The sequence below is a fragment of the Antechinus flavipes genome, chromosome 5 (genome assembly GCF_016432865.1).
Source record: "Antechinus flavipes isolate AdamAnt ecotype Samford, QLD, Australia chromosome 5, AdamAnt_v2, whole genome shotgun sequence".
NCBI lineage: Eukaryota > Metazoa > Chordata > Mammalia > Dasyuromorphia > Dasyuridae > Antechinus > Antechinus flavipes.
The window spans coordinates 23,952,073-23,974,232 of NC_067402.1; the positions used below are offsets into that span (position 1 = coordinate 23,952,073).

General features: G+C 36.5%; 1 protein-coding gene and 1 long non-coding RNA gene across 12 annotated transcripts in view; both read right to left on the reverse strand.

The window, feature by feature from the left end:
• The window catches only part of RBMS3 (RNA binding motif single stranded interacting protein 3), a 1,470,243-nt gene that overhangs the window by 1,228,216 nt on the left and 219,867 nt on the right, over positions 1-22,160 (reverse strand). The window lies entirely within an intron of this gene.
• LOC127564910 (uncharacterized) lies at positions 15,002-17,686 on the reverse strand. Of its 2 annotated transcripts, XR_007954389.1 has the most exons (4): positions 17,296-17,686; positions 16,960-17,187; positions 16,698-16,821; positions 15,002-16,592 (listed from the first exon to the last, which is right to left on the reverse strand). It is a non-coding gene; the product is annotated as an uncharacterized LOC127564910 (long non-coding RNA). The 2 variants fall into 2 exon arrangements; XR_007954388.1 differs by having other exon boundaries at positions 16,960-17,669.

Consider the following 22,160-nt stretch of genomic DNA (forward strand, 5'->3'; position numbering starts at 1 on the left):
AGTAGAATTTGATATTACTTCCTTGAAAACACTGTAAATTTACCTGACCCAAGATAATGATGATGATGAAGAAAATGATGATGATATTAATGTAGTGCCTACTATATGCTAGGTACTTTACAATTACCATCTCGTTAGATCCTCACAACAATCCAGAGAGATTGGTACTATTAATAGACCAATTTTGCAGGTGAGGAGACTGAGGCAAACTGTCATTAAGTGACATGGGTATGGTCATATAGCTACAGTGTCTGAGGCTGAATTTAAACTTGTATCATCCTAATTCTAAACCCTGTACTCCATCCATTGTACCACCTAGTTTGTGATCTGGAAGAGGTAACATAACAAAAACATCAACACTTATGGACACCTTATTTTGGCAGTTTGCCCAGTCAGTGTTACTACCTCCCACAGCTCTGTTACTGGTAACTAGTAACAGGTACTAACAGATAGATAATAGACACAATGTACAATCAAATTTCTTTTAGCCGTTAACATTTTCTCTCTATTTCTATTTATGCCTCTCTCTATTTGTTCATTTACACATTGTATACCCCTACCAAAATTAAGTTGCTTGAGAGCAGGGGCAGATTTTTAACTCCACTTATTATTAAGTACCTACTATGTGCCAGGCATTGTGTTACACACTAAATTCCTTAATACCTGGCAGTGAAGAGGCTCATGCTATATTGTAGATTCCTCTGAATTGGACAAACCAAGACATCAGCCAAGAAGAGAAATCATATGCATAAAACCGAAGTGGGAAGTTCAGAGCAGCTAGCTAGCAGAATGAAAACACTGGGGAAGGAGGGCTCTGGTAGAGCAGGAAAATATAGTGAAAGGGAGAAGAAGGATTTGAAGAAGGACTAAAGGCTCCTAAAGGGCAAGTCTAAATTACTTGACACAGGACCCTAAACATCATGCTCAGAGAGGAAGGATAATCCCTTGGCTCACTTCACATGAGAACAGCTGCAGGATCGGCCTCCTATCAGAGAATGAGTACAGAAGCATTTTAGGATGTAGGAGGAAATACATCCCACACTTTTATAGTAGATGATGATAAATAATAATGATAAAGAGGCAGCAGGGTTATTAGATAGAGAGGTAGCTCCAAAGTCAAGAATAATACCACCTACTATGCCTATAGACTTTAAATAAAGTGCTTGATAAGGAGAGGATTCTGGGAAGGAGGCAAACAAGGTCAAAAAATTCCACACTCACCAGATTTCCCCCACAAACAATACAACATAGAGTCTTGGGGCAAACATAGAGCATGTTAAAATAAACAAGAGTTGGGGCAGAACGAGTGATCCTCCTGGGACATCTGGAGAAGATCTGAAGAAAGATACCAGGATGGAGGTCTGGCTCCTGTAAAGTGAAAATATCTCCAGACTCTCTCAGCTAAAACAGCAAGGGGCAAGCTCTGGGGCTAGCTGGATTGGGAGGTAGTCTCAGCCCCAGTAACAGGAATTTTCACCTACTGGACGGTAGTCATCTGAGTGGTAGAAGATTGAGGGAACTTCTCCTGAAAAGAGGACACCAGACCTAGTTGTGCTGCTGAGGTGCAGTCCTGAGCAAGAAGCAATCAGTATTTTCATAGAGAATAGAGAAGCAGTGAGTTAGGGAAGCTACAAAAAGTTGTAAGAGGGCAGAGTTTTTGGTTTCAGTGCCAGGTCAGAGGAGAGAATTAAAAGAGGACCTGACACCAGAGGCATCATCCTCCCTACCACACTATGGATTACAATAATGAACTGTTATAATTTTTTTTTTAATGAGCAAGCAAAGGAAAGTGAATCCAACCATAGAAAGTTACCATGGAAATAGAGAAGACTAAGATTCATCTTCAGAGGAGGATACTGAAGCAAAAAAAAAAAGCCTCTCCTACAACAAAAAATAATGTGAAATTGTCACCTGCCCAAAAAATAATTCATAGAAGAGCTCAAAAAAGACTTTAAAAATCAAATTAGAGAGACTTAGAGGGAACATAAGAACAATTCAAGAAAAGCAAAAGGATTATGAAATGAAAATTGATGAATTGGAAAAGGAGATTCAGAATCTAAACAATTCCTTGACAATTGGAAATCAAAATAGTTATAAAAGACCAAGAAATAATTTTTTAAAATAACTAATAAAAGAATGTGAAACAGTCTATAAGAAAAAAAAACTTATCTGGAGAACAGATCAAGAAGAGAAAAACTAAGAATAACTTAAACCTGAAAGCTACAATTAAAAAAAGATCTTGGCACTATAACACACACAAAAAAATTAATTGTCCTGAAGTGTTAGAACAAGAGAGTAAAATAAAAATAGAAAAAAAATGAATCAATCACTACTTGAAAGAGATTCTATGAGGAAAACGTATAAAAATGTCATAGTCAAATTTTGAAACTCTCAGGTCAAGGAGAAACTATTATGAGTAACAAGAAAAAAGAATTCAAATACAGCAGCACCACAAATAGAATCAGATGAGATATAGAAGCAGCTAATTAAAAGAGTACAGATCTTATAACATTTGTATGTCAAAGATTAAAGAAACTGGTTGCTGCAGAAAATATCATACCCAACAAAATTAAGAATAATCCTGAATAAAGAAAAATGGACATTCAGTGAATTGCCAGATTTTCAGGATTTTGTTGCAAAAAGATTTGAATTTAATAGAAAATTTTACATACATATTCCAAGGGAAACAGAGAAAGGTAGACACTAAAGACTAATTACAAGGAACTTGATTAGAACAAATTATTTATTTTACATGTGGAATGGAATCAGTACCTAAGATTGTCATTAATAATTTGTTAATTTGAAGGAAAGGATGGGATAGAGCTGAATATAAAATGATTCTACAAAAAAAAAACTGTGTATGAAAAGATAAAAAGAGTAATTATATAAATGAGGTGTGAGAGGAAGAACTGACAGAAGAATTAAATGGGAAGTTCTGAAACCTTATTCTCATTGGGAATGGGTTAAAGAGAAAACAACATCTCTAGAAGAGTATAACAATCTTCTAAATTGAAAAAGAAATAAGGAGCCAAGTTGATAATGAGGGAGGAGAACATACGTTACTAATTTTTAGAGGGAACTCTACTGCCATTAGATCTGGGTTAAAGAGAAAACAACATACATTTATAAGGGAATAAAATTTATTAAGAAATAAGAGAGTGAAGATATAGGATAAGGGAGTGGGATATAAAAGGGTATGTAGTTTAATGGGAATGGAATAAGATATATAGATTAATGGGAATGGGATAAAGGGAGTATATGTTTGGAAGGCTATAAAAGTCTTTTGAATTCAGTTAGAAACAAGAGCATAAGGGGAAACAGTGGAGAAAAAGATAAGGAAGAGATTCTTGGACTGAAGATAAGTTGAGTAATAGGAGAGCAAGTTAACCCAGAGGAGTCAGAGTGTATGGAAATAAGAGATATACATAAACAAAAAATAAAGATTAGGAGTGGGATTTATTATGTAAAAAAGCAACATAGTGATGAAGATTTCAGATAAAGTTAAAGTTAAAATAGACTTAATCAAAAGAGAAAATAGGGAAACAATACTACATGTCAGTTGTAGAGAGCTGGAAGCAAGGCGTTAACTCATTGGAACTGATGAGACAATGGTTCTCTAGTTCACATATGTACTTAGTACTTAATATGGCGATGTAATGGTTCTCTAATTCACACATACTGAGTATACTGTAATGATGTAATTATAATAGGGTATTTAAATTGGGGACAAAGTCAGACTCAGGGGGAGACTGGTTGAGACTGGCAGACTATCAGACTGCTGGAAGAGACTGGGTCAGACTGAGACTGGGTCAGACTATGACAGACACAGACTGTGTAAAAGACAATAAAGACTTTGGATTATATTCTTTGGACTCTATCAACAAGATAGTTATGACTGTCCTGCTGAGACCAAGGTCCCTCCAGAGGATCTCCAGAAATCTAGCTTGAACATTAGAGTCAGTCATATTAATATTGTTTTAGACTACTTAACTATACAGTTTAAGATTGAAATATTGCTGTAGTGAACAAATGATGAGTTGGTAGAATTAGAAAAATATGGAAAGACTTGGACTTTTTGAAGGAAGATGTTATCCACTTTCAGAGAAACAGAGGACAAATAAATATAGTATGGACTTATATAGATGCATATGAATGTATATTTGTAGATATGTATATGATTATATCTATGTATATGTATGTATAGCTATGTACATGTAAATGGATGTATATATGTACATATGTGTATACATGCATGTGTGGTTAATTTTTGGTGGGGAGAGAGAAAAGAGGTAAAAGAATAAATAAAAAGTACACAGTAGAGGACAAAAGAAAAAGTACAAGGAAGCAAAAAAAGAGGGACATCCCTGAACACAATGTGTAGCATTTATTATATAGACTTGCTTGAAATGGAAATTTATTGCTCTAAATGTTAATCCTGTTCTGCTGGGCACATGGAAATTTTTTTCTTTTTCCTGTTTTTTCTTTAAGTTGAAAACAAATGAAAAGAAAATGCTTGATATGTATGATTTCATTTGATTTTTTTTGACCACTTTGAGATAGGTACTATTATCACCTCCAATTTATAGATAAAGAAACTGGGGCTGAGAAAGATTTAAGTGGCTTCCCAGGGTCACACAGCTGGAAAGTAAAAAAGGACTTGAACTCAAGTCATTCTGATTCCGAGTTGAGTACTTTCTGTACTGTACAAATTAGAGCTCTAGGAGTACCGAGTTTAGTCCTATCATGCCATACACTGACTACTACATGACATACACTGATACTGAGCAAATCACATAACTACTCCAGTCCAAAGCACCAGAAGACTAGTAGTTTTCAAAGATGCCAACCTGGAATATTACAGGCAGCACACTTATTTTAAAGGTCCCTAGATCACAGGTTTAGTCCCTTTGGTGATAATAATGGTAAGGATCATTCATAGAGCATTTTATAAAGTCTGTAAAATATATTTACAAACATATATGAGGCTCTCATTTGAGCCTTGTGACAATCATTTTTAGGAATTATTTTGATCTCTGTGAACAAACTGAGCCTTACATGATGGTCTCCAACTATCACAACTGCTGACTGTGCAGTGGTCAGACTGCTGAATCTGGAGTCAACAAGATCTGAGTTCAACTCTTGCCTCAAATACTAATTAATTTTTTGAGTCTAGTAAAAATTCTCACTTATCTAAGTCCAGTTTCCCTATCTGTAAAATGAGGGAAATAATAGCACCTTATCTACCACACAAGTTGATTGTAAAAATGAAAGCAAATAATATATATTTTGCAAATTTTTAAGTACTTTAAGAAGGTTGTTGTTAATGAGTTAATTATGACAGAGAGATTTAGACCATCACCTTCCTGTCTCTAGATCTGGCACAACAGTCCCAGTACTACCTTGAATATGGCTAACTCTAAACCACTAATAATGTGTGCTGGGTATCTGGAAGATATTTGAATGGGAGATTCCCAAAGAGGCTGAGGACCTTAGTACCTTGCCCATCTGTTAAAAGTTCAAATGCCAAACAAAATAACAAACACATTCAGGTTTCTCCTTTTTCCCCTAATCCACCTCACCTTCTCCATCTCCAAAACATATAATTCTTTCCACAGCATTTCCACTGTCTTATTAATGTGAGCTGCCACCTCTATTTATTATGGCTATTTACGACTGAGTGGGTGATGACAGTGTATTTGTCACTTTGGTAAACATCTAGGAAGACATACCCCCTGCTATAACCACCCCACAACAAGATAAGAGGATGTACTTCAGATTGGGGGGGGGGAGATTGGGGGGGGGAAGAATTGATGGACAAGAGTTTACATCCTAAAGAAAAGCAATTTATATACATACATACATAAATGCATATATAAATACATATATATATATATATATACACACATGCATACACATACATTGTTATTGTTTTTTCTAAAGTGATATAGGAATCAATCAATCAGCAAGCATTCTGTGAGTGCTTAATGTTTGCCATGCATTGTGCTAGGTTCCAAGCAAAAGAAAAAAAAAAAAGAAGAAGAAGAAAAAGAAGTGCAAAAATCCCTGTCCTCAGGATATTTGTTCTAAGCCTCTATCACTCTCACTATTCTCCCTAGATAAGATGGCTCTATTTACCAAGGGTAACCCTCATGGAAAGACAGAATTTCAGAGCTGTAAGATACCTTATTCAAACAATACTCAAAAAACAATTTACCATAGTATGCTAATAGTTTTTCCTATAGTTTTTGCATGGAGACATACATACCCCTAAAGAATAGCTATTCCATATTAGATGAATATTCCATATTCATTTATCTTATACAGGAGATACCTGATGTCAAGTTTGCATTTGCTTCTTTGCCACTTTACCCATAACCCCTAGTTTTATCATGTGAGACCAAGCAGATCAGAACTAATCCCTCATCCTCTTGAAAGATTCAAGCAGATATCATTTCTTCCCTTTATTCTCAAGAAGAAGAGAATCTTCTCTTGATTCTCTCAGTCAGTCTTTTGGTCTCTAGGGTAAATACACCTATATCCTTCAACTAATCCTCATACAGAATGATCTCAGAGACCTTTTGTCAAACCTTCCTTTGGATGTCATCCAGTTTATCAAAGTCAATCCATGAACAAGTGTTTGTTAAATACCTTCCTGTGTGGCAAGTACTGTGTTACACTCTAATGACAAATGTAAAAATGAAAAAATTCCTGACCTAAAGAATTCACATTTTGTCAATCTTAGCTTCTGGTAACCAGAACTTAACTCAATATTTCATTAATGCTCACTATTCCATCCCCTATAAACAAGTTTCTCTAAGATCTCAAACCAATGATCATTTCCTCTCTCCCATCTTCAACTACTACCTCTCTATTGGATCCTCTCTTTCTATAAACATGCTCAGGTCTCTATATCCAAAATATAATTAAAACATCAGAAAAAATGATCAAAATGATAATCTTCCCCTTGATATGTTTGGAAATGATGAGTAGATTAATATTGCTGCATTAGAGAATCATATTTGAAAATAGTAGAGGATAAGATTGGATAGAGAAATTGGGACTAGGTTGTGGAGAAGTGAGGAGTTTATTTTCTAGGTAATAGTAAACTATTGGAATTTTTTAAAAAAATAAAGATAGACCATTCTTTCTAGAAGTTTAACAGTGAAATGAAGAAGAGTTGATAGCTGGAAAAGGCTGGAAATCCAAGATCAAAGTCAGTCAGTTTGACTTACATAGTAAGGCTGAAGTATTTTTCCATTTCTGTTACTGCTATAATTATCTATCCCTAGATATCTAAACAAATTTCTAGTTAGGTATAAACTATGATATATAATAACTATGGCCCTGCCAAAGGGACAATGAGCTGTTCTTGCAATTAAGAGAAACCAACAGGAGAAATCCAGGAAGAGGCAATTACAGTGGGGGTGATTAAAAGTGCCCTTTGATAGGAAGTTCAAGAACATTCATCTGAATCAATATTCATTAGCTGAATACAACTCATTATGTTCTCTTCTATCTCTGGTTCCTCCTCCTCCCCCCACTCATTCTCTCCTTTTGCTTTTTCTCCTGCTCACTAGAAACATTTTGCTTAGTCTTCAGGAAATCACAACACTGAAATAACTAAGATAACTGCTCAAAATGGGGCTAAATTTTATATAAGAATGGATCTATCTTGGATCCAATCCAATTCAATTCAACAATTCTGTATTATGCACTTGCCGTGCTCATGCACTATTCTAGGCACTAGAGATGCAAAAAGAAAAACAAAAATACTCATTGTTTTTATGAAGTTCATATTCTATTGTGATTAAGGACAAATAGTACCATAGAGCATTGTAAGTCTCCAGAGAATTCAACCAACAAATATTTATTAAACACAATATACATGGCATAGTATTCAATTGATAGCAATGCAAATTAAAAATCCAAACATTCCCTGCCTTTGAAAAGTTTATATTCTTATTGGGATTACAGCTTCATAATAATAACATGGAACTTTCATATTCTTATTGGGATTATGGCTTCATAATAATAACATGGAACTTTCATCGAAGGATCTCACTGTAATGTGATTATCAATGACATTACTCTCACAATGTGTTCATGAAGTTACTATGTTGGAATAGACACTATATAGTATTCATTAGGGAACTCATTTTCCCACTTACTCCAAGTTAATACTCTTAGATCTGCTCTGACAATTCAAAGAGCTTAGTATAGACTATGTTGCTGTCCATGGTAGTAAGTGGACATAAGCAACTTCACTAACCTTGTTCAGACCTGGTCATATAAGCCTGGAAGGATGGTGGCTTTCCCAAAGGTCCATTCTAGCTCTAATAATATAATCTTATAATCCCTATGCTCTTAATATTCCTCCCAAAAAGCGTTGTCTACTGTCAAATGACTTATAACAGCAACAAGTTGCTGAGTTAATACTATCATAAGTTGATGGTATATTCAGAAATAAACTCGAGAAATCAAATATGTGAAAACCCAACATTTCTTTGCAAGGAGGAATGTTTTTACTTTTAAAGACCAGGAGAAAGACATTTATTATACAAAAGAATGAAAAGAATTCTTTGCAACTTAACTTCACCTCTATTTTACATATCACAGAACTATGCTACAACTCTCCCTTTGGGCTTATTATACCAGAAAATACAAACCCCTGAACAGGTCTCTCCTCTCCTCAGACTTAACATATTGTTCTTATAAAAATTCCATGACAAAATGACTATCCAAGCATATTAGATCCCAGGTAGTACAGAGCACACTTTTTTCCAACAAGGAATCATATATAGTCTCGTCTGTTGATGGGCAAATGATGGGAAGACCTGTGAACTTTCTCCATAACAACAAGATTTCCATGCTGTAACATCTCCCAGAGTCTGGACTCTGGGATTTTTCCCTTTCCTTAACACACATGAGAAGAAAGTCTGAGGAGTATGCCTTTTGTTATCATCTGAGGAAATGAATTTGATATTCTTATCACTCATAAAATTTGAAACTTTTTTGACTTAAAGCAACTGAGTTATACCTGCAAACATCCATCGGCCTGTCAAGGCCTGACACTTTAGAAAGTTATTATGTATCAGGGAAATAGAATGTAAGCACCTTCAATTTAATTCATTCTAAAGTGAGCTTCAATAGTTTCTCAGAGACCATAGAAATTGTCACTTTGGGAGTTTTTGGAAACTTAAGTAATTATAGTTTAAATATCTTTCTATCAGGAGTGTGTGGAAGACTGAAAGTTCTAAGTGTCATTCTTAAAAAAAAAAAAAAAACTATCATAGCTGATCACTGAAAAGAGATCATGTGAAGCAACAGAAAGAATGGATTGAGAGTTTTGTTTTTGGTAGTGGAACTATTATAACTCTTATCTATGTTAATCTAAGAAACACAATAAAGGAAATTCCTTAAGGAATCAGAAGTAAGGACACTGGAGAGGGAAATAGTCCTGGAAAGATATCTGGAGGAAAAAAATATAAAGGAACAGAGGGAAAAAATTAAGCAGGTAAGATTTTGGCTACCAGAGAAGCTAGTGGAACTGTGATTCAGAAACGAGAATCTAAAAACAGGGGGGAAAGGTTAAATGTGATTATAATTTTGATCTTTCTTTAAGCTAAAATTCTATTAATAATCATTAATATCTACATCATAACTATCCTGATAATAAAGTATTTGGCCAGTAACTTTGCTGTTTGTGTGTTTATATTTGTGTACATATGTATGTGCATATATACAAATCACTAGAGAAATGAGAGAGAAAGCATTTGCTTAGTGGAAAAGGCATTGCTTCAGTTCCTTAAAGAAATACAATTAAATGTTTGTTTAGTGATATATAAAGTGAATACATTAAATATTCAATAAAGAGTAGTATTAAATACTTTATTATAAATATTATTTCACAAATTAGAGAGAGACTCAGAGTTAACTGACTAAAAAAATATTTTCCATTTCAGTAATTAATAAATTCCTAAATATATTCCTTGGGCAACTAGGTGGTAAAGTAGATAGAGTACCAGGACTGGAGTGAGGAAGAATCTTCCCAAGTTCAAATCTGGCATCAGATATTTATTGTGTGACCCTAGGAAAGTCACTTAACCCTGTTTGCCTTGGTTTCCTCATTTGTAAAATGAGCTGGAGAAGGAAATGACAAACCATTCCATTATCTTTGATAAGAAAACCTCAAATAATATCGCAAAGAGTGAGAAATAATTGAAAAGACTGAACAACAGAATATATCCCTTAATTTCTTTAAAGCTCAGGACGACAAAAAGGTAGCAGGCTAAATGACATGAAATCAATGAAATAGATGCTAAAATGCTCATCCTGTTGTCCAGGCCTTTTTTTCTCATGGCTGATGATGATGACTAATAAATTCAACTTGCCTCTTCTATTGTGTCATTTGATTCATGTTAATTTGTATCACTATTATTTTATTACTTAACATGATATAGACTGCAGGTTTGATGATTAATCAATAGAATTATTGGTTTATTGAATATAAATTGATGTTATCCCTATTTAGAAGAGTGGTGATTGGTTGATATATTTAGAAAACATATTTGGAAACAAAATTCATTGAGATCTCCTGGCTTGAGAAAGTATGTAGGGAATCAAAATAAGGATATGGAAAAGAAAGGTCAAAGAACTGGGGTAATTCACAATAAGGTCAGGGCTGGAGAATCCATTTGGCATCTGTAAAACACTAAGCTATTGGATTATGCCAAAATATTGGATATACTGATAATAGGAAATGACACTGGGGGATTTATTTACACATTCCTGTTTGCAAGGGAAGAGCTGGTCAAGAGAGTATAGAATTTAACAAAGACAGAGAAAGAGATATAGAAAGATGGAGAGAGAGACAGAGACAGAGGAGGGGAAAGGGGGGAGAGAGAGAGAGAAAAGCAAATATACAGAAAGAGAGGAAGGGAGGGAGGGAGGACCTGGAAACAAGATCGAAGGAAGTTCTAAATCAGAAAAAGGTAACTCACTTGTAAATGAAGTAAGGGGCAGAGTTCCTTATTTAAACAAGGACACAATGTCTTTGGTAAATGCCAAAATCAAATCTAACTTTGCTGAGGAAAATTTTAAGTCAGAGTTGGGAAGCTTTTCTAGGAAAGCACCCTGTTCTTTTCAGGGAACAAACATGGGAAGTGTGATTCAACAACGTGACAGAATCACAACAGAAATGGCAGGAGTTTGAGTTAGAAATGATAAGTAGCTTAATGGATGCCTTTGAGAGTCACCTTTTGGATACGCACTGGGTTTAAAGGCTACTCCAAAATACTGGACTCACATGGCAAACCTGTTTTATAAAAACTAGAGAGATGATTTGGCATCAATAGGGTGCCATGGCACATATTCCGTTGGTAAGCTATAAAGGAAAAAAGCCTGATGTCCCTCTACTTGAATGCTGAACAATCTCAACTTGAAAAAAAAAGTAACAGGAAAATCAGAAAAAGAAGATCAGGCTATACTCATATGAGTAGGTGATGGCTCGATATACAGCCTGGAGATAAAATAGCATCTTCTTGACATTGATATGTACCAGTCTCAGGCAGATTTTGAGAAGCTGATGGGCAGAACATGAAGAATTGAGCGTGGAAGTACAATTGTACTCTGGGGCACTTGCTCTGGAAAAACTCAGCCTCATCCGGCTATAAAACGTCCTCTTGTGTTAAATCAAGAACAATAAGCAAATAATATTGATAATAAAGACGGAAAGATAGAAGCATGTAGCGGTCGTGTTGCAAGATGGAGATGTAGACAAAATTGTCCTATAAGTGAAAAAGAAAGTAGGGAAGCAAAGGTCACAACAGTATGATGTAAAATCACCATAATCACAAAGAAGGAAATTTATCTCTATGGCCTGATTAGAATAATACATGATGAATTTACTCAAAAGTCAAATGAAAAATTGGTCAGTGAGAAGCTAAAGTCCAGAAATCAGTATTGGAAAATGAAATGTAGGTCAATGAGAGAGGGCATCCAAGACATAAATAAAAGTTAGGATAGTCTCCTCATCAGTTAGATCTCAACAATTTAATATAAGACTATCGCCATCAAGATACAATCAGAGAAGCAAGACCATTCTGTGATAAAAGTGGCCTTAAATATGTCAAGGGCACTTGAAAGGAGAATTATTTTTTGGTTCAGAGGAAACTGATGGTTGGGAATCATTAGCAAGAAAAAGAAGTGAATTTGATGTCCCAAAACTGAAGCAAGTTAACAAAGTTTTGCTGAAAAATTTTAGTATTCAGAGAATATTGGGAAGATCTGGTTCAGAATTTAAACAGATTTGATGACAAGAGAGAAAAATTTGGACATGAGATTGCAGCTCAAGAAGGCACTGGAAAATGAGGGAACATGGGAATATATATTTCTTATATGTATACATATATTATGTATACATACAGAGGCTTCTAGGTGGCACAGTGGATACCATATTGAGCCTGGAGTCAGGAATTTCTGAGTTCAAATCTGGCTTCAGACAAGCCACATAATCTCTGCCTCAATTTCCTCAACAGGTATCCTCGAGATAGTAACAATATCTACCTCACACAGTTGTTGTAAATGAGATGATAATATTTGTAAAGTACTTAGTCCAACCAAGTCCACAGAGACAGTTCCTGAAAAGAGGCTTTACTTTGAGTAGAGCAGACACTATATATTGAAGCACTGGGACTTAGGAAGATGACTGAATCGATTGGTTTATCCAAGCTCACCCAAAGCCTGATTTGTAGTCCTTCTCAGGGGAGGGGATTCACTTTTTCTAATGTCCTGAACCCCTTGGGCAGTCTGGTATTCCCTTTCTCAGAATCATATTGTTAATTGCATCAATATAAAATATATAGGAATACGTATGTAGGCATGTGTGTCCATGTGTGCACATATGTACAAAAGAGTCCAATTATAGTGAAATACAGTTACTAACATTTAAAAAAAACAAATGAAGAACCCCTGTTTAAGGAGTAAGAGAAAAGTCAGAGTACAGAAAAAGTGTTAGCAAGTTTATAATATAATCCGACTTAGGTACAGATATACTTCCTGTTCCTTCTATTCTCATCTTTCTCTCCTGACTCCCTTCGTTCCTTCATAATACGATTTCAATCAATTCCCTACAAGCCTGATCCCTCATGCCCACCAGTGCTTTATTCTGAGATTACCTCCTATTTTTACTGGCCATGTCATACTTTTATGGTTGTATGTATATTGTCCCCACTATTAAAAGGTGAGTTTCTTGAGGGCAGGGGCTGTCTTTACCTTTCTTTGTATCTCTAGATTTAATACAGTGACTGGCACATAGTAATTGTTAAATAAATGCTTGTTTGCCTGAAATGTAGAAAAATCAATAGCCATTAAATAATTAGAGCTATCTAAAGTATCCATAAGCTAAATTACAATGCTGCAGAAGTGGTTAGTCACTCAGTCAGATGTTGATTTAAATATACTGTTGTTTGGGTTTTTTTAATGTGTAGATGAAGTATTTTGCATGTATTATTACTACAAATAATGTTTTGTTACATTATTGGATTCAGTACATCAACAAGATCAAACACTTACTGTATGCTATGCTGGGGATAGAAAAAAAAAAAAAAACTGTGAGAAAGTCCCTGCCCTTCAGAAATTTCCATTCTACCAAAGAAAAGCAATATAGGTGTGGACAAGTAAATATACAAAAGCTTTGGGTAGCAGGGTTCCTAACAACCGAGGGAGTCTAAACAGTTCTTCTATATAAGATGGCATCTGGGATGAGCCTTGAAAGGATTCCAAGATGGGGCTCATTCCAAGCATCCTAATAAAGGTACCAATCTTCCTAATGTTACCTACAGCTCCTTGGGGGCAGAGACTATTCTTCACTTTGTCTCTGTTTCCCAGAACCTAGCAAACTGCCTGGCACATTTAGGTGTTTAGCAGTTCGTTGCTTATTGGATTAAACTGGCAGTTCAAGGAAGGACTTAGTGGCCAATGAGGCATAAGATGGAGGAATGCTCTGATCCGATTCCTAACGTGGATCAAATTTTTAGGGAAGATTCAGACAAAGGTGAATATGTTGCCCTAGATCCCCCAAAAGTTCTTAATCATTTGGGAGTGAGATATGGGTACCATTGGCAAATTTAATGCAGACCCATGTGCCCTTTTCCAGAATGTTTTTGAATATATAAAAATACATTAGGTTACAAAGGAAATCACATACACTGAACTAGTTTAAAATATAATATTATTATAATATATATCATTAATAATATAAGATATAATAATAATAAAAACAATGAATTTTAAAATACTTTTAAAAACAACTTGATGGACTCAGAGTTAATAATTCTTGCATGGACCATGACAGACCTAACTTTGCATACATGATTATCTACAATGGCAGTGTCTTTCATATGTGTGTCATCTCATTTTGCCAATTACAAAAGATTACACCAATATAACAAGTATTAGGTTTACAGAACACAAAAATTAACAGACAGAAGGAGTTAATGACTAACCCACAGTCATACACCCTTTTCAGTAAACTTTCATATAGAGAGCCAAAGGGATTATTGATTTCCTGTGACTCACATGGGTCAATTCACAATTACCCCCAGCAGTAGAAGGCAAAATAGAAGTAGATAATGAAAAATTGCAGATAACTCTTTAAGCTGAATCAGGAAAGATACCGGACTGAAAATTCTACTGCCCAGTGCCATGATTTAACTAGTGGCTAGACAATGGAGATCCATTTCATTTATGCAGTCTCTGGCTTCTTCAGCTTTAAAATGAGTGGGTTGGACTAAATGTTATCAACAATTCCTCTCAGCTCGAATAAGATTCAAGCCGATGGCACGGTTTTTAATTGGACAACCGAGTGCCCCAGAGTTTTCAGAAGGAGCAGGCCCACATCCCTTAGCCATGCCCTTGGCAGGTCAGCCACTGCTGAGCTCACAGGCAACTACCCCACAAAGCAACTGAGGACACGGCTTGCAGGAAGGTGACAGAAATCTCATTGCCAAAGAAAACAAATGTGTTTTATTGTAAAGCAGGCACATTTACATAATGCAAGTCAGCACAACCACAATTTCCATAAATCCTATCACTCCTTATTCTTGACTCTTTCCGAAAGGACCCTTTTAAATGAGCCGGGATCTTGGCGAAGGCCTGAGCAGCCGTTATTGCTTACAGATATCGCCTTTCAGCTTTGTCTTAGGAATCGACATTTCAAACGTCACCATACTGACTCGGTGCTTTATGTTCTGTAGACCGGCAGTCAATTTTTCTATGTATAATTACTCTACCACCACCCCAACTTCAAGACTGGACAGAAATCACATTTCACAGACAGCAATTTGGGCCCCGTTCTAATACAGCGTGCAGAACATTTTACATATCGTACAGAAACCTGAAATACCATGCATGTTTGAGCAGATTTCAAACTCCAGCTGATAACCCAGCTCAGTTTGAATGTTCAGACCAAATATGACTCGGGCATTTCCTGGAAATAAGCTAATGCCTGAAAATGTATGTGTTTTCAGCTAGACATCCCTAGGAACAGCATTACTCAAATCATTTACAGGACTGATCATACAGGATTATATCAATGACTAGAGGTTGCACACTGAGATAGGTAAAGCGATTCTCCATGGAACAAGAAGCAAGAGCTGCAGCCAAGAATATGGACAAGGGACCAGCCTCTCTGCCATGCTGAGATTGTGAAGAGCTTCCTTCTAGAAATGGAGTCAGAACTATATGGTTCTAAGCCATCTCATAATGTGACAGCAAAACTGAAAATATTGATGGGATGGAGATCAAGAGAGCCAGGAGAAACCGTGTCAGACCAGTACAGAGCCAGGAAATTAAGTTACCAAGAGATCTTTCACTGTATGTCTGTTTTTGTGTTTGCTTGTATAATTTGTGCTCCTATGGCTGTGTTGTAAGCTGCTAGCAGTGATAAGGGAAGATTGTAGACCAGGGACCAGGCAAGATTGACTTTATTTCATGAGCTCAGTTACAACTACATCCCTGAACAAAAGCTTCCTGAGACTTTCTTTAATTCATTCAGGTGTCCCTATGCCAGACAATAATAAGATCCTTGCGGTCAGAGGTCTGTCAAGGGACCCTGAAAAAATTCATTCAAGGACCCTAATTTTCCAAGTTAGGGCCTTTGTAAAGCTGTTTTCAAGATAAAATCACATTGTTATTGTGATTTCCTATTTGATATTTCTTGGGTGAAAAAACAGGGGACATAAACAAGGCAAAATCATCAAACATTTCAGAACCGGGGATTGTTCCTTTACAAATAAACACAGGTAACACTCGGGTGTTTGTTTGGTTTTTAAACTTATACACTATGATACAAGATTTTAAATGTCAAGAAGAGGGTTTGCCGGTGCTCTCCAACTTGTCCCAGTTCAAAAGTATGTTGGTTTGAGTCTCAGGCCCCCCATCCTCTTGACTGGATCTCAGGGCTGCTGGAACTGAGATCTGCTGTTGCTTTTTCAACAGAGACTCCATCCTCCAGTGTTTCTCCAAATCAGAGCCAAGATGAAATCTGCAAAAGCACTTGGTTCTCCTCAAAGTTCTTGGGCATTTGGTGGGGTCTGTGCAAGAGAGACAAAATGAAGAGACAGTCAGGGTACTAATATCAACATTTTAAGGAATAATAGATGAGGAGAGATGGATAGAAGAAAAAAGTCATTTCTCACCTTGGATCAGCTGTGAACCATCCGCTTCTCTGGAAAATTTGGGGGACTGGCTTTCAGTGGGTTTCTCTTGTATCTTGACCTGGGTCTGACGTCAGCTTCTGTGGATTGAGGTCCCACTATTTCACTGTTGATGAAAACATAAAATAAATACTCCTCCCATCAATGACCTAAGGCACTTAGAGCCGAGGGTCATTCAACAGAACCACAGAGACATGCTGAGGAAGGGAGATGGGAGAGTAAAAACTCAGAAATGATGCTGTACCTGCTGCCTTTCCCTGGGATTCTCCTAAGAAGCAGCAGCCTGTGAGGGAAGCTGGAGATGATTTCTAAGACCACACAGAGTTCTCAATTCCCAGCTCCTCCCGGGATCAGAAAAGGCCAAGGATCATCTTTCCATTGTTGTTCAGCCACCTTAACTTAATACTCAGCTCCTTCTTAACCTCCGCCAGCCTCGCCAAACACACACGTGTTGGGTTCTGTCACTGAAATACTGTACAACAGAGAGCAAAATGCAGTTGGAATTAGCTCCAAGAGTCACTTGTCGATGGGTTCAGAGTTGGCCATTTGGTATGGGGCAGGGTGAATGAGTTTAACAAACCATGGGAACTGTCAGAGGTGTTCTGTTCATTTAAATGTTCACAGCAAATCAACTATCATTTTCCCACTAGCTGACAAAAAGTTGAAAAGGCTCCTTTGTCTTCCTCCTTCTGTCCAGTTCAGAATTTACTCCTGGCTCTGAGATACCCAGACCCACATGCTTTGTATACTCTTGTCGCCATGGTGAAACAAAGAACTTTCAGAAGCTGGACAGAGAAAAGGGATAAAACTATGGTGGGAGTTGACACCCTCTTCCTATGTTCTAATCATGGAGTCTAAGAAACAAACATCTAGCTCTTTTCCTTTTATTTTTTCTCCTCTCCTTCTTTCATTGTCTTTTAATTCTTTGTAACAAAGAACATCTTCCTGCATAGAGTAGGATAGGGTAGTGAGATTGTGTGTGTGTGTGTGTGTTGTGAGTGTGTGAAACTGAATCCAAGATTTCATTAATGTAGGGTATTAAGAGATGATGAAAATCCCTCTCTACCAGTAAAGATCAACACTTTCAATGCAATCTCTAGAATTAGGAAGTTGACTAAGGAATTGAGAAATTAAGTGACTTCTCTAAGATCATACATCCAGCATGTGTCAAGAGGGGTGACTCAACCCTGGGAACTCCTGAATCCAAGGACAATTCTCCATTCACTGTATCACATTGCTTCTCTATTTGAAAATGAAGGAAATGCAATCATATTTAATTTCCAGGAAGATGGGGCTGGCCTTGTGCAAAATGGAAATGCCGGAGTAGGCCTTTGGCAAGACTATGACTTCATTATGGTAATGATGTGTAGAATAAGAGATAGAGAGAGCCAGTCTTGGATCCAGAAGACCTGTGTTCAAGTTTAGCCTCTGAAATATAAAGATTGTGACTGGATTCTAAGCAAGATGTTTAACTTTTCAAGGCTGGAAGCAATTCTCTAAGATAAAAAATAGATGTCAGAGAAAGCACTGAACCCCATGGCAGAGGAAATGACTCACCAAGAGCTCCTTATCCCAAAAAACACAGACGCAGGTTCCATCTTTGGCTTTAATAAAGAAAGAGGGCCCACATATTCATTATTCTATTATAAGGTAGTTCTGGTGATTCATAGAGGCTTCAAGTAGGATATGGAGGAATCTAGAGGATTATTTGTGTCCAAGTAGGGAGGCTCCAACTTCATTGGATAAAGGAAAATCCCAGATATGGAATGGGGAAAGCACAAATAGGACTATACCATTTCATAGAGGGTGGAACCCAGAACTGTAAGAAATACTGGGTTTGCCATATGAGTAACATTTTATGATACATGGATACCCTGGTTAGTAAGTAGTTTTAAAAAGAACAGTTAGATTAATTCGCATATGATCAATGCTCTGTTCTCCCATAGTCCTGATCAGACTCCCAGATTCATGAAGAAGAATACATGGCATTAATAATCAATTTAGAATGATCATGATGATGATGATGACAGTAATAATAATAAAAGTATAATTATAGCATTTTTATATTTTTTAAGTTTGTAAAACCTTTTACATATATTATCTCTTTTCCTCATAAAAACCATGAATAAAAATAACCATTTTACATGCTATTCCCATTTTATATATGAAGAAACTAAAGCAGGTGGAAATTAAGTGACTTGCCCAGAGTAATACAACTAGTAAAGATCTGAAGCTAAATTTGAACGCTTATCTTTCTAACTCCAGATCTGATATCTTCTAGCTATATTCCTGGGAATAGATTGGGGATGTAGCAAGATTTTTTAATTAAAGGAAAATTAAATTTAATTAATTGTCACCCAGTGACAAGAGTGTTGGATTCAGAATCTAAGAACTTGAGTCTGAATCCTCGCCTGCCACAAGTACCTTTGGGAGAATCATCTCATCTCTTGGGGTCTCAGGTTCCTCATCTGTAAGAAGATGGGATTGGGGCTCAATGACTTCTAAGTCCCTTCAAGCTCTAAGTCTATAGTTCTATAATATCAACCTCCTCTTGGAAATCACACAATCCCAGAGAGATTCATTTGTCTCTCAAAACCAATAAATCAAACTACGGTGGATCTTTATTTCCCAGACGCTGGTTAATTGGCTGCTGAGCAGTGATTAGTTCTAGCCTTTCTTCCCATGGGATTATAAATACAAAAGATGCAAGGAAGCTAGCAGGAAATGGGGAAAGGGACAGGGGCTGAGAGGTCATGACTTCTAGTGATCCCCACACTTTAGGCTGGTAGAAAACTCAATTCTCTGGATTTTCAGTAGCTCCAACACTCAACTGATCAGATTATACTTTTAATCATTTCAGTGGCTCAACTGTCCTGATTCTCAACTGGCTATTTCAATTTGGAATTCTTATCTATGTTCAAAATATTTCATATAGCTGCCTCTGGTTTGAACCTGATAAAACAGAAAGAAAAAGGGGATGTTTAGTACCAAAGAGATGTCCATATTTCACAGAAATTTGAAATCTACTACTTCAGGGCAGTTCCCAGCTTGCCAATAGGTTATGTTCCCAAGGTTTGTAAGTGACTGGTTTGGTACTCCAAATACATTCTCACCCCCCAAGTGAAAGTTTATTTAACATGTAACATTCCTTGATATGATACTATTGTCTAGTACTATAGTATTTACTCCAATATATCAAATGTTTCTAGGAGAAAATTCATCCATTCTTCAAGTCTGGGCTGCAGAGATATGTTTCCTGTGGTGGGATCAGATACTATCTTTCTTTGAACATCTAACCTTTTAATGAGCCCAGGGACCCCTCTAGTTCCAGGTCACTGACTGAGCTAGCCACTGGTGGGAATCCATGGTTACATCTGAAATTGTTTTTTTCTCTTGTCTTGCTCCCCTACTATCCCTTTTCTTTTCTTATGAGGGCCCCTGAAATTGATTTATGTGCTTTATTTTCAAAGAATAATACTAATAAAATATAACATATAGTATAATTTTACAACATTATATATATATATATATGCATATAGATAACACATTTTACAATATTTTATGTATCCTGTTAAGACTTTAAAGTATCACACTTCTCTTTGTACATTATTCAGGTATATATTTAAATATAGAGATATACTTATACACATATATAGATAACATGTTTGTATGTATGTATATATACAAATATACACCTGAATAATATACAAAGAGAATTTTGACACGTTAAAGTTTTAGCAGGATACCTACATAGAGAAATATGGCAGAAATATATGGTAGAACATGTTATAAAGGGAAGGAATTGGTTTAGAAGATAGTCAAGGTCTTATCACCAATATTAACTCAATCTTTTAACTTTCCATACCAGCTTTCTTCTACTGTCCCACATTCTAAGTACCCATCTCCTGCTAAAGAATAGGGAAAATGGCCAAATGTCATGGGCGTCTTTGAATTACAGAACACTAGTATGGTTTAATGAGAAGAGCCCAGACTCTAGCATCATTAACACCTAGAGCTACCTCTCACCTCTGTTCAATTTGCTTCATCTCTCTGAGTCTCACCTTTCTCATCTCTGAAGTGAGAGATCAGCCACGATGACCTCTAAGGTCTACCCTGTCTACCCTGAGCTCCAGGATCTGACTCTTGCATTCATGTGTAATGGACCTCAAGGTCATTTCCTCTAACCTAATCTTTCTACAGATCAGGAAACTGAAGCTCAGAGAGATTCCATCATTTATTCAAGGTCACATTGCTAATTAGTGGTAGAGTGAAGCTTAGAATAAAGGTCTAATAACTTAGCCCAGTCATCCACACCACTAGATATATTCCAGGGTTATTATTTTTTAATTGTGTCACCTTCCACAGAATTTAATTCAACAAATCTGAAGAAAGTATCTACTATGTGCAAAATTCAGGAATCTCCTTTTTAGCTTCTACCTCCAACCACATCAAAACACTCATGGAATTGTCAAACTATCCTGAGATCCCAGGGCAAAGTCTTCTCTATACAACATGTGTGTCCAAGCTCGGTAGATAGAAACTAGAGCACCTGATAAGGTCATTTGAAACAGGAGAAAATAATGTCTTAGGAGACCTTTTGTCTACTAGCAGATCACTCTCTGTGTTTGTCAGGACAGCTAAAAGTCAAGGGACTAACAATCATTTTTGATAAACTAGTTTGCACAAATCTCATCCAGGCTGGTGATATTGGCCAAAGTCTGAGTCTCTTTCCATGAGGAAATTCTGGTGACCTTGTGATTATTAATGACCACCACTATCTACAAAGCTTTAGCCTTTAACGATCCCTCCACAGCTGTAGTCCCCAAGCACAAAAGCAGCAGTCCATGTGGATTGATTTTGCCCTTAGACATGGCTGCCTCAGAACACTGTCAGTGATGGGGCTTACATATAGCTCCTTCTTGGGCAAGTCTAGTATTGGCATCTCTGGAGCTTTGTAAAGGTCATGAAGGCTCCATCCACTCTGTCTCCTGCATATGGTCTCATCCCTCTTTTCATGGGAGGATATGACTTAGTCTATAAGAAGCCAATCAGAGTCTCATAGACTGCCCGTTGCACATGGAGGATGAATCCAGATGTGATTGTCGTGTAATATGATCGATAAAGAGAGTTCTAGGGCCCTGAACAGCCAACCCACTTTCCAGCTTTCCTTTCCCATGTATTATGTTTTCTTTTGAAGTGTTTTATTGTTGCTATCTCCTTCAGCTGCTAGTGACCTCCCCTATATACTTACCTTCTATTTATTCTATATTAATCTTACAAGCTACATTAATATGATTAACCTATGGTAAAAAAAAAATATATATATATATATATATATGTATGTATATATGTATATGTGTGTGTGTATATATATATATAGTCTAGTACTATAGTATTTATTCCAATATATCAAATGTTTCTAGGAGATATAAATATCTTAAATTT